Raw genomic sequence first — 13,133 nt, 5'->3', positions numbered from 1 at the left:
TCTCACCTGACCTCAATTCTGCATAAAACTGTGGATACTCAGGTGCCATGTGATCTCTAACACAGTAACACCACTTGCAAACTGATTAATTCTTTGGAGCTCTTGGGCCCCCTTAGGACTAACACGTGCTTCCACCCAGTCATCCATACACAAGTGTAAGAAGTGCTATAATCAACGCTGTTTGGTACAACTAAAAATGATATGCTTGGCAAAAAATAAAATAAAATAAAATAAAATAAAATAAAATAAAATAAAATAAAATAAAATAAAATAAAATAAAAACAATCTCTGGCTATGTTAAGTGACATAAGAACCAAGGAGGAAAGACCCATAGCCAGAGGAGGGCTGGGTGTGGCCACCAGCCACAGAGAGAAAGCCAGAGTCGAGGAAACAGGACGTGCTCTGCTTGGCAGAGGGGAAAAGGTAAAAACTGTCTTCAGATATTTGGAGAGAGCTTTCATGGGCAAGAATGAGCTTTATTGTATGTGCCTCAAGAAGTAAAACGAGAGCCCCTCGTGGAGTAGTCCATGAAGGCGTGCTTTGACTCAACTGAAGGAAAGGATTTCAGTCACTGCATTTGAAGATGAGACGGGCAACCCTGAGTGGACAGTGAGCTTCAGAAGCTAACGGTCTTTAAGACTGGAGGATGAGTGCTTGCTGAGGAGATCACACCAGACCTGCCTCGTGGGGGCTATGGTGAGAATCAAGATCATTATTTCCAACCCCCCTATATGCCACCTCTCAGGTGGTGACTCAGGTGGTGACAGGCTCTGGCCTGTCAGCAGCTTGTTTCCCCCAAGCTTCCAGGCTATAGACTTTATTATGCACAACCCAATGGAGCCCCTCTCATGCCCACTTAGCTGGAAGGAAGCTGGCCCTGCCCTCCCTTCCTGGAGCTTCCCCATTACCCCTGAAGCATGAGACTCTCCAGTGAAACTCCATACCCAACTGTGATCAACCCAGAGGTAAGAGGGGAAAGTAGAGCGACGTTAATATCATGAGAAAAACTATTCACCAATCAGAAGTGGCAAACAAATTCTATATTTGCTTATTGCCATTCTTTCTCTATTAATCTATCCTGAAATCTAACCAATTCTGCTCTGGGAGGACAGTCTCTGTATTCGTTTCCCATGGCTGCTATCACAAATCACCACAAACTTGGTGACTGAAAACAACAGAGATGTATTACTGCAGAAGTCTGCAGGCAGCATGGTGGAGGTGCCAGGGGAGGCTCCCATCCTCACCTCTTCCAGCTTCCAGTGACAGCCCACATTCCTTAGCTTGTGACCACATGACTCCAAATCCTACCTCCATGGTCCCCCTGCCCTCTCTTGTGTCACTCCACCTCCATCCATGCCTCCATCTTCTAAAGACATCTGCAACTGGATTTCGAACCTACCCAGATAATCCCAGGCCATCTCTCCATCCCAAGATCCTTAATCACATCTGCAAAGTCTTTGGCACAGAAGCTTGCATACTCAGGTTCTAGGAATTAAGATGCAGACGTTTTTTTGGAGGGCTGGTGTCTAGCCTACCACCATCCCAAGGACAGAGCAGTCGCTTACGACTCACGCCAAGTTGGGGCCACATCGATAACGCACCATTGTTATTTGCTCCTTTGGCCTCAGCCTGACCATCATTCTCCCCAACTCCCTACTCTGGGACTGAACTCCGCAAAAGAGACAGCGCCTGAGCTTTTCCTACAGTTCTCCTTTCTAGGAAACCCAAAGTAATACCTGTAAGCCATCGAGAACACTGCCCACAGTAGTGGCAGTAACAGTGGCTGGAATAATGCAATAAGTTCCCAGAGTTTTCAAGGAGATTTCACTTTTTTTTTTCCCAGAGCATTGTCTAATCACTTAAAAATAGGCTCTCCACTGAGGAAATGGAGGTCATCTATTTCGGTGAAATTTTACACTGTGTTGAAAGATTTATTTCCCCTCTACAAAACATTTCCAGCACGGTGACAAGGCTTCAGGAGAATACCTGCTAAAAGATTAGAATTAGAAAAGGAAGGGTTTTCCCACAGCAAACAGAAGAAGATTCGCTCAATTACAGGGAAGTTAAATAAATTAGTTAATGCTTACAAATTTCTTACAGATGAAAAGTGTTATCTGTATCACCGCTAAGACCTGCTGTGAATAGGCTTTCTCGGTGCTAAACCAAATTATGTTTCTTAAAACAGCAGCGTCCTGGGTCCTGGGAATATCCGAGAAGTAACATGGCTTTATTAATGAATTGCACAATCGGACAGCAGCACCTCCAAATTCACCTGACTGACTTGTTGTAAGGGAGGCAGAGGAGCTTAAGGCAGAATTTTCTACTGTACCTCTCAGAGGTCTTTGCAGGTGATAATTCTCCGATGGAAGATTCTGGAAGGTCTGCTTGTTTATGAGGCAACTTCACTGGCACCTTTGCTTCAGAGAATCATAGACTTGCACTCACAGATAAACCTGGAAAAAAAAAGTAGCCAACAACACTGAATATGAAGAAAATATTGGCAAACTTCCCTGTTAAAATAACAAGTGTCAAACACAAAAACTTTCAAGTTTTTCACTTCTCCTACCATGACAAGGCAAATTTAATATTTTGGTGGAAGCTGCTTCCTCCAGGCACATTTGATAATCATCATTTCAAAACTTACAGGACACATCATTGAACGAATACAATCTGAATGAAGGCTGTATTTAACAGTGTGGTAAATAAAATAAGTCCACATCTGGTATGTTTAATTTATGCCATTTAATTGGACAATCCATATTTGAAAATTCCTCTGATATGGATTCCCTTGGACCTTATTTATATACAAAATCCTAACTTGCAAATCCTTGCAATCCAGACCTAGATTGTCTCCATCCTTTAGCTGCTGGTACAATCTGCCATCAACACTTCAGCATCCCTCTTTCTCTTTGCTCTCATGGTATGTACACACACATAAACAGTACACACACACACACACACACGCTACATAAAACAACATGGCAGGCAACACTGTTGGGTGACAGGATTGCTCTCTCTTTCCCATCCCATCTATTCTCTTGTTCTCCATATCACAAATAAGGGCTAACTCCTTGGGCAGGATGGGGGAAATCAATATCGTTGATATAGATCCAGAATCTATGTTGTTCTGGAGGATTCCAGCCACAGGGGTCCAAAAACAAAATTACTCTATTTTCCAACTCTTCTTCACACAGCCCTCACTCTCCCTGAGACATTCTGCTCCTTTTACATTCATAGCAGGCTCTTAAATAACGTTCAGTAATGAATGAGTGAACAAAAAATGAACTAAAGAACTGAGCATTTCTGAAACCGTGGAAGAAGCGTGATGTAAAGAAGCATATGGTATACTGGAAAAGAATGGTGGCTTAAAGCAGGAGAGCTAGCCTCCAGCTCTTCTGCTGGCTGACTACTTGATCTTGGGTAAGCTGTCTCATTTCTTCACGTGCCAAAGAGAACACTTATCCTGATGTTTTCATATGTCACAAATATAGCATCTGATGGTTTAGAAAACACTTGGGACTCATGTTCTCTTACTTGATCCATCCAACTACCAACTGGTGACAAAGGATGCCCATCTTTTGGCATAGAAGCAGACGTCCACAATGTTGACCATAAGGTCTTAAGGTAGTAAATCGAGGTGCGCTCCAAGTCAGAAGTCTTGGCACCTTCTCCTCTGTACAGTTGACAAAAGAAGACCCGAGCCACAACCAGTGACTTCCACTGAGACAGTAATGGCAGAGCCTCTTTCTCACACCATGATCTCCTGCACCTGATCTGCCTCACCTCCTGCTGTCTATACACCAGTCCTGAACACCCATTGCGTAAGTACATTACCAAAAGCCCTCAGCATCTCACCAAATGTGGACTGTCATCGAAATTCCCATAAATACATTTCTCAGCAGGGAAATGTATAGGTACATAGATACTCCGTGAATGGGATAGGCTCTATCAAGAGTCAGCACACTTTCTCTGTTAAAAAACTAGTTGGTAAATCTTTCAGATTTTGTAGGCATATGGTCTCTGTCGCTACTGCTCCACACTGCAACGCAAAAGCAGCAGCAGACAACCCATCCACAAATGGGTGTGGCTGTGTTCCAATAAATCTTTATTTACAAAAACAGGCAATAGATCGGACTTAGCCTGCAGGCCTGTGTTTGCCAAACTCTTGAACCGCATCAACTTCCAGAAACATCTTGATGTCAAAAACATTATTTTAAAACTTCCTTTCAGAACCAGGGTCCTGATGACTCTTGATGAACACATACATCCAGGCACCTTTGTCCCTCTTCTTCCAATGTCCTCTGATAAACACCGACTGGCAGAGAGGACATGGAGCATTTATCCTTCGACTGCAGTTATTCTGGAAGACAAAGCAAGGGCAGAGATTAAAACCAGCCCCCCGGTCTTTGTGCCATACCCAGCATATCAAGTGCCCCTCTTCAAATTGTACTGAGTTCACTGTCTACCTAATGGAGAAAATAGAACCATTCTTTCACTTAATAGTCTTTTAGTAAGGGTATGGGGGTAGGGGTGGGAGGGGAGGCCAGGTTTACTAAAGGCCCTTATAAAATGCCGGCTGAAAGGAATAATGCTCCTTGGCACCACAGAATCTTTTTCATGTGAAGCTACATGATCACTTTTCATTTTGTTTCTCAAGCACCCCATGGCACCCATCCATGTATTAGGCTAATAACTGCATGAATCTAGTTAAAAGGAACCAAGCAATTATTTTAATTAGAAGAGAACAAAAGTAACACTCCTGGATTCTGTCTTAAGGGGGCAAGAAGGAAGTAGTCGGGGTTCAAAAAGATCCCACAAAATATTTTTGTGAAAGGAAAAATAATTAAGGCCAAATTTAGAATGTACTTGCAATAAATGGGCCAAATAAAATGAATGGCACCACTGTGCAACTAAAACCCATTCATATATAAGAGCCCCAGAAAGTCTATTTTTATGTGATACCATTTTGAGGGTACAGCCAATTTTACAAAGTGAAAGTGAATGTCTAGTAGAGACTTTAATGATCCTTGTGAATCTCTTACACAACTTCTTATAGGGTTTCTGTGTAAACTCTTTTATTAATAAGAGAAAAGGGGAAGGATATTGGTCAATTTGCCTTTTAAGGAGGATTATTTTTCTCATTTAAATTCTTGGAGCAAGGTGTCCAAATTTGTTTCTCTGGAAAAAAAAAATCTATCTTTATAGAAAATCCTTGTTACTAATCCATTCTACAGAAAGTGAATCCCACCGTAAGGGTTTTAATCATTTGAACCGAACTGTCATTCAGGAAGAGATTGCTATCTGCAGATTTTCCGTAGTCTTTGCCTTCCTTCCTCCCTTCTGGTCACAGCATTAGGGCCGTGTCACTCCCTCTCAGGCTTCCAAAAAAAAGATGAAATGAAACCCAAACTAGTCAATTCTTAAGTGTTGCTCCTTCCGTTTAAGTCTGTACATGTTTTATTGAACACCTGTTACCTTTGAGTATGCAGCAAGTTATAGATGTAGGTATGACCAAGATCTGAACCAGCCTTCAAGAAGTCCAGAATCTAATCATCAGACACAGAGGCATGGATGCAAAGGAGACCATGCCACCCCAGCTGGGTGGGATGGAGGGTCTCTGACCTCAGTTGATTGTTAAAGAATGGATTGCCCAGGAGAAAGACATGGAGAGTCCCTTCCCAGGGGAAAGATCAGCATACAAAAAGCTGAGACATAAAGAACCCCAGAGTAAACACTGGGGACTGCAAGCAGATAGAGTTGCTAGAGTGTGCAGCAAAGACCCAAGAGGAGCAAGAGAGCTGCCGGAAAGGTAAGCGAGAGCCAGGTGGTGGGAGAATTCGTGTTCTATGTTTAAGAGCCTGGACTGCCTCTCATAGAACAATGGAGAGCCACCAAGCAGTTTTCAACAGAGACTATCATGGCCAGCTGCCCATTCTAGAGTGAGCACTTGGATGGCTGGGAAGGGGATGAAATGGACACTAAGTGTCCCACAAATGCCATAGCCCAAGCAAGAGGTGGTAAGGCCTTGTACTATGGGGAGATGGAGATAGTACTGAAGGGGATTTGAGTTAAAAAAAAAAAAAAAAAACACTCTATGGAACAGTACCTGAAGGGTCAAAGTGGATGAAGTTGGCTTTGAAGTTTCTTAGTGGGGAGCAGGTGTTTTATCTGAGTGCTTGTCATGTATGTCCAGAAAGCTTCTCATCTTACAGGTCCTCCTTTAAATCCAGGATGAGCCCTGATCATGGTTCCAGGATTGAGATGCAGTAACAAATGTCAGCCTTGGGCACACAAGCAGATTGTGAGTCCCGGAAGGTAGTGTAACTTCCCTTCTCTTCCCCAGGCAAACACAGAAACCAGTCTCCTGCCACAAGTCTCCATTAAAATTCATTCCAGAAGCCTGGAATGAAAGAAATTGTAATGAATACTTACAGTGCTGGTTACTTTTATGTGTCAGCTTGATTGGGCCAAGGGACACCCAGATCACTGGTAAAACATCATTTCTGGAAGTGTCTGTGAAAGTGTTTCAGGAAGGGATTAGATTTTGAACCAGTAGATGACTAAGGAAGACCACCCTCACCAAAGCAGTGGGCATCATCCAATCCATTGAGGGCCTGAATAGAACATAAAGTCAGACGAAGGGTGAGTTTTCTCTATGCCTCAGCTGAGACATCTATCTTCTCCTGCCCTCAGGCTTCAGAGCTTCTGGTTCTTGGGCCTTCAGAATCCACCTAGAATTTACACAATTGCTCCCCACAAACGCTCTGTGATTCTGAGGTCTTCAGACTTGAAGTGAGTTATGTGACCAGCTTTCCTGGGTCTCCAGCTTGCAGAGAGCAGACTGTGGAACTTCTTGGCCTCCATAATTGTGCTAGTCAGTTCCTATAATGAATAAATACACACACATGCTTACACTTGGTTCTGCTTCTCTGGAGAACCTTGACTAATAATATACTTAAGGCAACCTACATATATTTTAAATAACTATATTACATTAGACTTATTTATGTTTTAATGTATTAAATAAGATACAGAGGACACTTCTCCAACTCATTTTATGAGCCAGCTAAGCCTTGATAACTCACCTGACAAGGATATTACACTAAAAGAAAGCTACAGGTGAGTCTCATGCTTGTGCCTTGTTGTAAAAACTATCAAAACACGCTGCAATACTTCAAATAAATAATATATCATAACCAGGTTGGGTTTAGTCCAGAAATGGAAGATTGGTTTAACATTAAAAAACCTATTAAATAACTCACCGTACTAGCAGAATAAAGTGTGTGGGGGGGGGTGTCTACAGGATCATTCTATAAATAAGTACCTAGTTTATGACAAATCTATCCTTTCAGAGGCCTGGAGAAAGAAATCTTTTTCATTCATGGTATAGGGTAAGTAGATATTGTGGAGAAAAAAAACAAATTTGATCCCAACTTCACACCATATGCAAAAAATCAATGACATATGGATTATAACTCTGAATATGAAAGGTAAAACAATAAAGCTTCCAGAAAACAATATGAAAGGATATTTTTCATGGCCTTGGGATAAGCAAAGCTCTCTTAAATAAGACATAGAAAGCACTAGCTACAAAGGAAAATATTGCAAAATTAGGCTACATAAAAATCAAAATGTTCTATCCATCCAAAGATACCATAAAGGGAGTAAAAAGTCAAATTCAGAGTGGTATATGATATTTGCAATATATAAATCAAAAAAGGATCCTATCCTTCGGGCATCTGGGTTGCTCAGTCAGGTAAGCATCCAGCTCTTGGTTTTGGCTCAGGTCATGATCTCAGGATCGTGAAATAGAGCCCTGCATTGGGCTCCGCTCTGGGCATGGAGCCTGCTTTGGATTCTCTCTCTCCCTCTTATCCTTACCCCCTTGCCCCTACATACACATTCTCGCTCTTTCTCTCTTAAAAAAAAAAAAGGATCATATCCAAAATATATAAATATTTCCTACAAGACAATAAGAAAAGAAGATCAGTGCATTGGAAACATTAGCAAGACCCTTGAAAAGTCCATTCACAAAATATCCAAATGGCCAATGTACATGAAAAGATGCTCAACTTCTTAATAATCTGGGGAATCAAAACCATAATGAGATTCAACTACATATCACCAGAATGACCAAAATTAAAAAAGATGAAGAATACCAAATGTTAACAAGCATTCTCTCTCACCCACCGCTGGTGGGACTAGAAACTAATACAACCTCTTTAGAAAAGTGACCTCATTAAAGCTCAGCATGGTCATGCCCTACACCTCAGTAACTTCCCTCTTAGTCTACATACGCAACAGATATGCATGCACACCCACCAAGATGTGCATGAGCAAGCATTTGGCAGTTCTCCGAAATAGCCAAAAATCAACAACAACCCCGATGTGCATCAGGGGCAAAATGGTTAACTGTGGTATATTATTGATACAGTGGAATGAGATAAAACAAGGAGAATATAATTGCACCGCAGCAACACAGACACAGCTCACAGACACTATGTTGAAAGGATGAAACCAGATGCAAAAGAACACTTACCAAAGGAGTCCATTCATATGAAGCTGAGACAAAAACAAAAACAAAAAAATAAAAAACAGTCAGCAGAGTGGTTATTTTTGAGGAGAAAAGGAGAGTCTCAGCCTAGGGGCAGGCAGGAATGTTGGCTATATTCTCTTTCTTGTCCCAGGAGGTGGTTACAGGATGTGTTCTCTCCAGGAGAACACACTCCAGGATAACACACTGAGTCCCATGCTCTGCTCTTTGTAATCTTCGATAGATGGAACTCCAATAAAGCTTCCCGCCCAAAATTTCAAGTGTTGATTTCCATTTTCAGATGCAGTAAATGAAAGCACTAAATATTGTAGAATATTTTGATCAAAATCCATCAGTGGCTTATTCTCACCTATGTCAGTGTGCTCTCCGGATGTCAGCTACAGAGCAGAAAACAGGACGAACCAATGAACCACACCTACAGTCACAAATCAGCTGGATCAAGAAGAACAGAATGCCTTCCCCTGGAGGAAAAATGAATAAAACCAGGTCCTTGGCAGTTTCGCTAAAAGGTAAGTAGTGTGTGAGAACAAAAAGTTAAAGCCCCAGTATGTAAAATAAAGACACACTGAAGGTCCTCCTGGAGGCTCATACACTGCTAGCCTTCTATACAGCGGGATTAAAGGGTAACAAATTTAGGCTGGCTACAAGGAAATGCTTTCTTACGAAATGTGTAATTAACCTGTAGCCAATGGTTTACTAAAATCCAACTAAAAAAAAAAGAAAGAAAGAAAGAAAGAAAGAAAGAAAGAAAGATAGATTAGCTATTTATAGCAGCCAAACCAGCATCTGTAGTTTCACTGACTAATATCGTATTACAAAGACTCCCCTGCTTCCAGGCAAAAACTGATAGCCAGCCAGGGTCAGGAAGAAAATTGCCCCTTTGGTGTAGTATTGCACAGCTCTTGTTATCTAATATTGGACAATTCGAGGGGCTGCGCAGTATTCGCACCCCTGTTCAGGGCGCCCGGCTCAGGGATCCAGGATGTGGCCCTGAAACAGGCTATTGTTTTAGTTCTGGATGGCAACACCTGTAGAGCTGTATTTAGGCAACACCTTGTGTTTCCAAAAGGTAAACACAATGAATATAATCAAAATTGTTTCAACACTACTGTTTTTACATCAACAATCTATAAATATATGGAAGAACTCAATATACGTGTGAAATAAACAGAGCACGCGTACCTACACCAAGGTAATTCCGAAGACAGCTCTATAATTTAACAGCTTGGATTGCAATTGTTGCGTTTTTAGGTACGAAAAACACAGATATTATTCATCAAAGTGATTGTCCTGCGCACTTGTATACCTTATATAATTTATTTTTTCAGGGCTTTTTACTTCAAAGGAATCACTAGCTAATGACATTTCAGACTTAAGAAATTTTTCTGATAGCATGCTGGAATTCCCTCAGGGACAGGATTGTGAATAAGTGGATTTTTTTAAAGATCATTAACAGATATTACAAACCAATTCAAACTGAGCGTTTTCTTTGCAAATTACCTTTAACTTTTAAAGCCATTGAAAAAAAAGACAGTGAGTGATTTAATTTACTTAACCTGTCTACAAATTGCAGCTTTGTGCTACATCGGTGACTGCATTTCCAACCAAAAAATATCTCTAACTATCTCTAATAGAGATATTTTTCTAAATTATCGCACTCGATGAGTGATATTTCAAAAGATAGTAATTTTTTTTTCATTTAGCAAGTTGCCCTGAAATTGAGAATTTTATTTTATTGATATGTTTAAAGTAAAAACAGAGCCCGGCACTGTCTATATCTGTTACTTAATTAAAACTCTCGGGTAATTAGCAGGTTTATCATTTCCTGAGAGAATGGATATGGTGGAGCTTTGGTGATAGATTCTGGGTTTTTTTTTGGGGGGGGGGGAGCTGATTTTTCTATTTAATGATCAAACCATAGTTTCTGGGCTAAAGAGCTAATATTTGGTGTGAGAAGCACCTTTATTCCCCCACGTACATCAGGTCTGATGCTTATTTGCATCAACACCCCGTTGTGTATGTTTTCCATTCAAAGAGCTCCCGGGGACTTCAAAGGGAGTTGCCTGCAAGGACAGTCTACGTGGGAGTCCTGAAAGACTCCAGAACAGGCCCAGAGCAGGGAGAAACCATGCCAAGACTAGCTCACACTGGAGCCCCCAAACCATGTCACAAAATTAAAGGGTCTCCCCTGCCTACGCCATCCCACAGCGCACGTGGGAAATGTCCCCAGGCTTGCCAAGCACTGCGCTGGCTTCTCGGGCTACTACTTATAAATATTTGATGAGTAGCGTCCCATTTATAAGAAAGTATGTTAATAAGAATATTCTTTGAAATTGGAGTCCAATGCAGGTTTTAAAAAGGCTCATTGTTTGAGGTACTACAGATTTCCTTCTTTTCCCTTTTAAAGTGCAAAGTCAGCTTACCACAAACCCAACTACAACAACAAGAAAACTAACATCCTTTCGGACGTCCCGTCAATAACAAAAACAAAAAAGAAATGGGTAAGGTTCTATTCTAAAGGATGGTCTATTTTTTTGGACGGATTCGTGGATTTTTTGCAGGTAAAGGAACAAAGAAACTAATATTCCTTGAGCGTCTCTTGTGTGCCAGATGTTCTAATTCTTCTCTTTTAATCCACACCAATATATTAGGAGGTAAATTGTATTATCCCCATTTTAAAAATGGAAAATGAGCCACACGGAGATCGGACAATAGGGTGTCTATTCCAAAGTCCCACAACGGTTGAGTGCAGAGAGGGTCTGGAAACCAGATCTACCCAACCTCAAAGTCCATGTCTGGTCTCTACCTCACACTAACTCCAGGTGCCTGCTGGTTTTAGAGGGATACAGCCCTGCCCGGTCTTTTCTCACCTCTCTGAGCTGGTCTCCTCATCTGGAGATACCACGGAGACAGCAGGAGCACCTGCGCAGCCCAGCATGCTGGAGGATGACAAAGACGGAGGGCATCCGAGTGTGGAAGAGCTTCGTACACCCCACACTCTGGACACAGTGTCTCATTCACCTTGCCTTCGATTTCAGGCACACTCTGCAGCATCAAACTTTATTCGCATCACTGTAGCTTGGTCTTTTTGTGAAAATAAATCTAAATGGGAGTGATTTTTCATGTAATGTAGAAGTCAAAACCATAGCTTAAAAATAAAATACAATAAAATATATAACATAAATAATGATAGAAAATAAAATAAAAGACACACGGGACATTTTCTGACCCCGGAATATCAATCCGTTGATTTAGTTTATACTCATTCAACAATCTTTACATACGCTGAGTTGAAGCTTAGATGTTGCATCATCACGTCAGATTTTACCTTGCCTTTGCACTGAGGGTAAAATCAAACATCCAGATAGGACCCACCTACAGGGCCAGGTGTGATGTGATCTGATGCCTGCTGGCCTCTCAAGCCTCCTCCTGAGCAGCATCCTGCACTCGCTGCTCTCCAGACACAGGGCCAACAGGCTGAGCTGGAGTCCTGCCTCCTGGGTCCCCCTTCTGCCGGCTGGCTACTCACCTGCTGCCCCCTTCTCTTTGTTCCTGACTCAGTTTAAACATCCTCTCCTCCAAAAGACCTTCCATTGCCTTTGGATCCAAAGTAGCCCAGCCCTGATCTTCCCACTTCTTTTGGTTTCCTTCAGAGCAATCTTACCATGTGTGACGCTCTCTGGTCGGTCCCTTGTGTGCCATCCATCCATCCATCTCCCCAAATCGAGTGTAACTCCAGGAAGTCAGAGACCAGCTCAGGCTTGTTCCCCCGACTCTGTCTCCAGACCATGGGACAGCCAGACATAAAGGACATGAGAAACTGTGTTGCCTTAAAGCAGCTGCACCTGATGTAAAATCACAAAAAGTCCCAGTCAGATACTCTGTTTCATGGCTGGGGTGACAGCCCTTGAACTGAAGGAGAAAAGCTCTCACGTTTCCTCCTGCACCAAGCTCAAGTTCTCTTCCCTGCAATGAACCCAGGCCTCCTCCCTGCCAGGTGGCAATGCTTGCCCAATCTGGAAACAGGCGGCCTATGTTGACTCCCAGCCTGGAAACGTCTTACCTGTTGGCTAGAGTCCTGCCTGCCAAGAAGGCACGGCTTCTCCTGTCATCTCAGTGTGACATGCCAATGAGCCCAGTGCCCTGAGGGGCCCAGGTGTGACTCTCAGGTGCTTCCAGGGGTTCCTCTGTCCGAGTTAGCAGGGGCTCTGGTGACAGCCCTGGGACCTCAGCTTCTGCTGCCCTAACCAATCCCCGCCCACGCTGTCACAGGGACAGTGGCAGGCCACCCTCACAGCACACCTCTTCCTAGCCTTAACCATTTTTTTCTTTACCCAATCATTTACAAATTAGAGAATACATATTTGTTGTAATAAGTGAAATGACACTGAAACAAGTGAGGACAAGCAAAGGTAATTCCCTCTCCCTGGAGATGACCACGGGCAAGCATGCATATGCCTATATCCATGTATTTTATGTATATAGTAATGGAGAGAGACACACGCTATATATAGTAAATACGCATCACGTTTATTACATAGTACATATATTTATTTATACTTCTATATACCTGGGATCC

At 42.3% G+C, this 13,133-nt stretch overlaps 1 protein-coding gene across 38 annotated transcripts in view; it reads right to left on the bottom strand.

The window, feature by feature from the left end:
- Nucleotides 1-13,133, bottom strand: part of LOC144323933 (uncharacterized) — a 114,252-nt gene that overhangs the window by 58,100 nt on the left and 43,019 nt on the right. For 15 of the 38 annotated variants that reach the window (XR_013389291.1, XR_013389297.1, XR_013389289.1 and 12 more), the window contains 8 exons: nt 12,219-12,399; nt 11,425-11,656; nt 8,904-9,015; nt 8,540-8,562; nt 6,581-6,882; nt 6,107-6,400; nt 3,535-4,360; nt 2,330-2,453 (listed from right to left, as the gene is read on the bottom strand). The gene's annotated coding sequence lies outside the window, so the exon portion shown is untranslated. Of the gene's footprint in view, nt 1-2,329; nt 2,454-3,534; nt 4,361-6,106; nt 6,401-6,432; nt 6,883-8,539; nt 8,563-8,903; nt 9,016-11,424; nt 11,657-12,218; nt 12,400-12,487; nt 12,589-12,617; nt 12,803-13,133 lie in introns of those variants that run through there. The other 23 variants (XR_013389306.1, XR_013389292.1, XR_013389310.1 and 20 more) reach the window with 14 other exon arrangements.

The sequence above is a fragment of the Canis aureus genome, chromosome 11, assembly GCF_053574225.1.
Source record: "Canis aureus isolate CA01 chromosome 11, VMU_Caureus_v.1.0, whole genome shotgun sequence".
NCBI classification, from domain to species: Eukaryota; Metazoa; Chordata; class Mammalia; order Carnivora; family Canidae; genus Canis; species Canis aureus.
The sequence above is the reverse complement of the archived record's forward strand: the minus strand, read 5'-3'. Positions and strand labels throughout refer to the sequence as shown.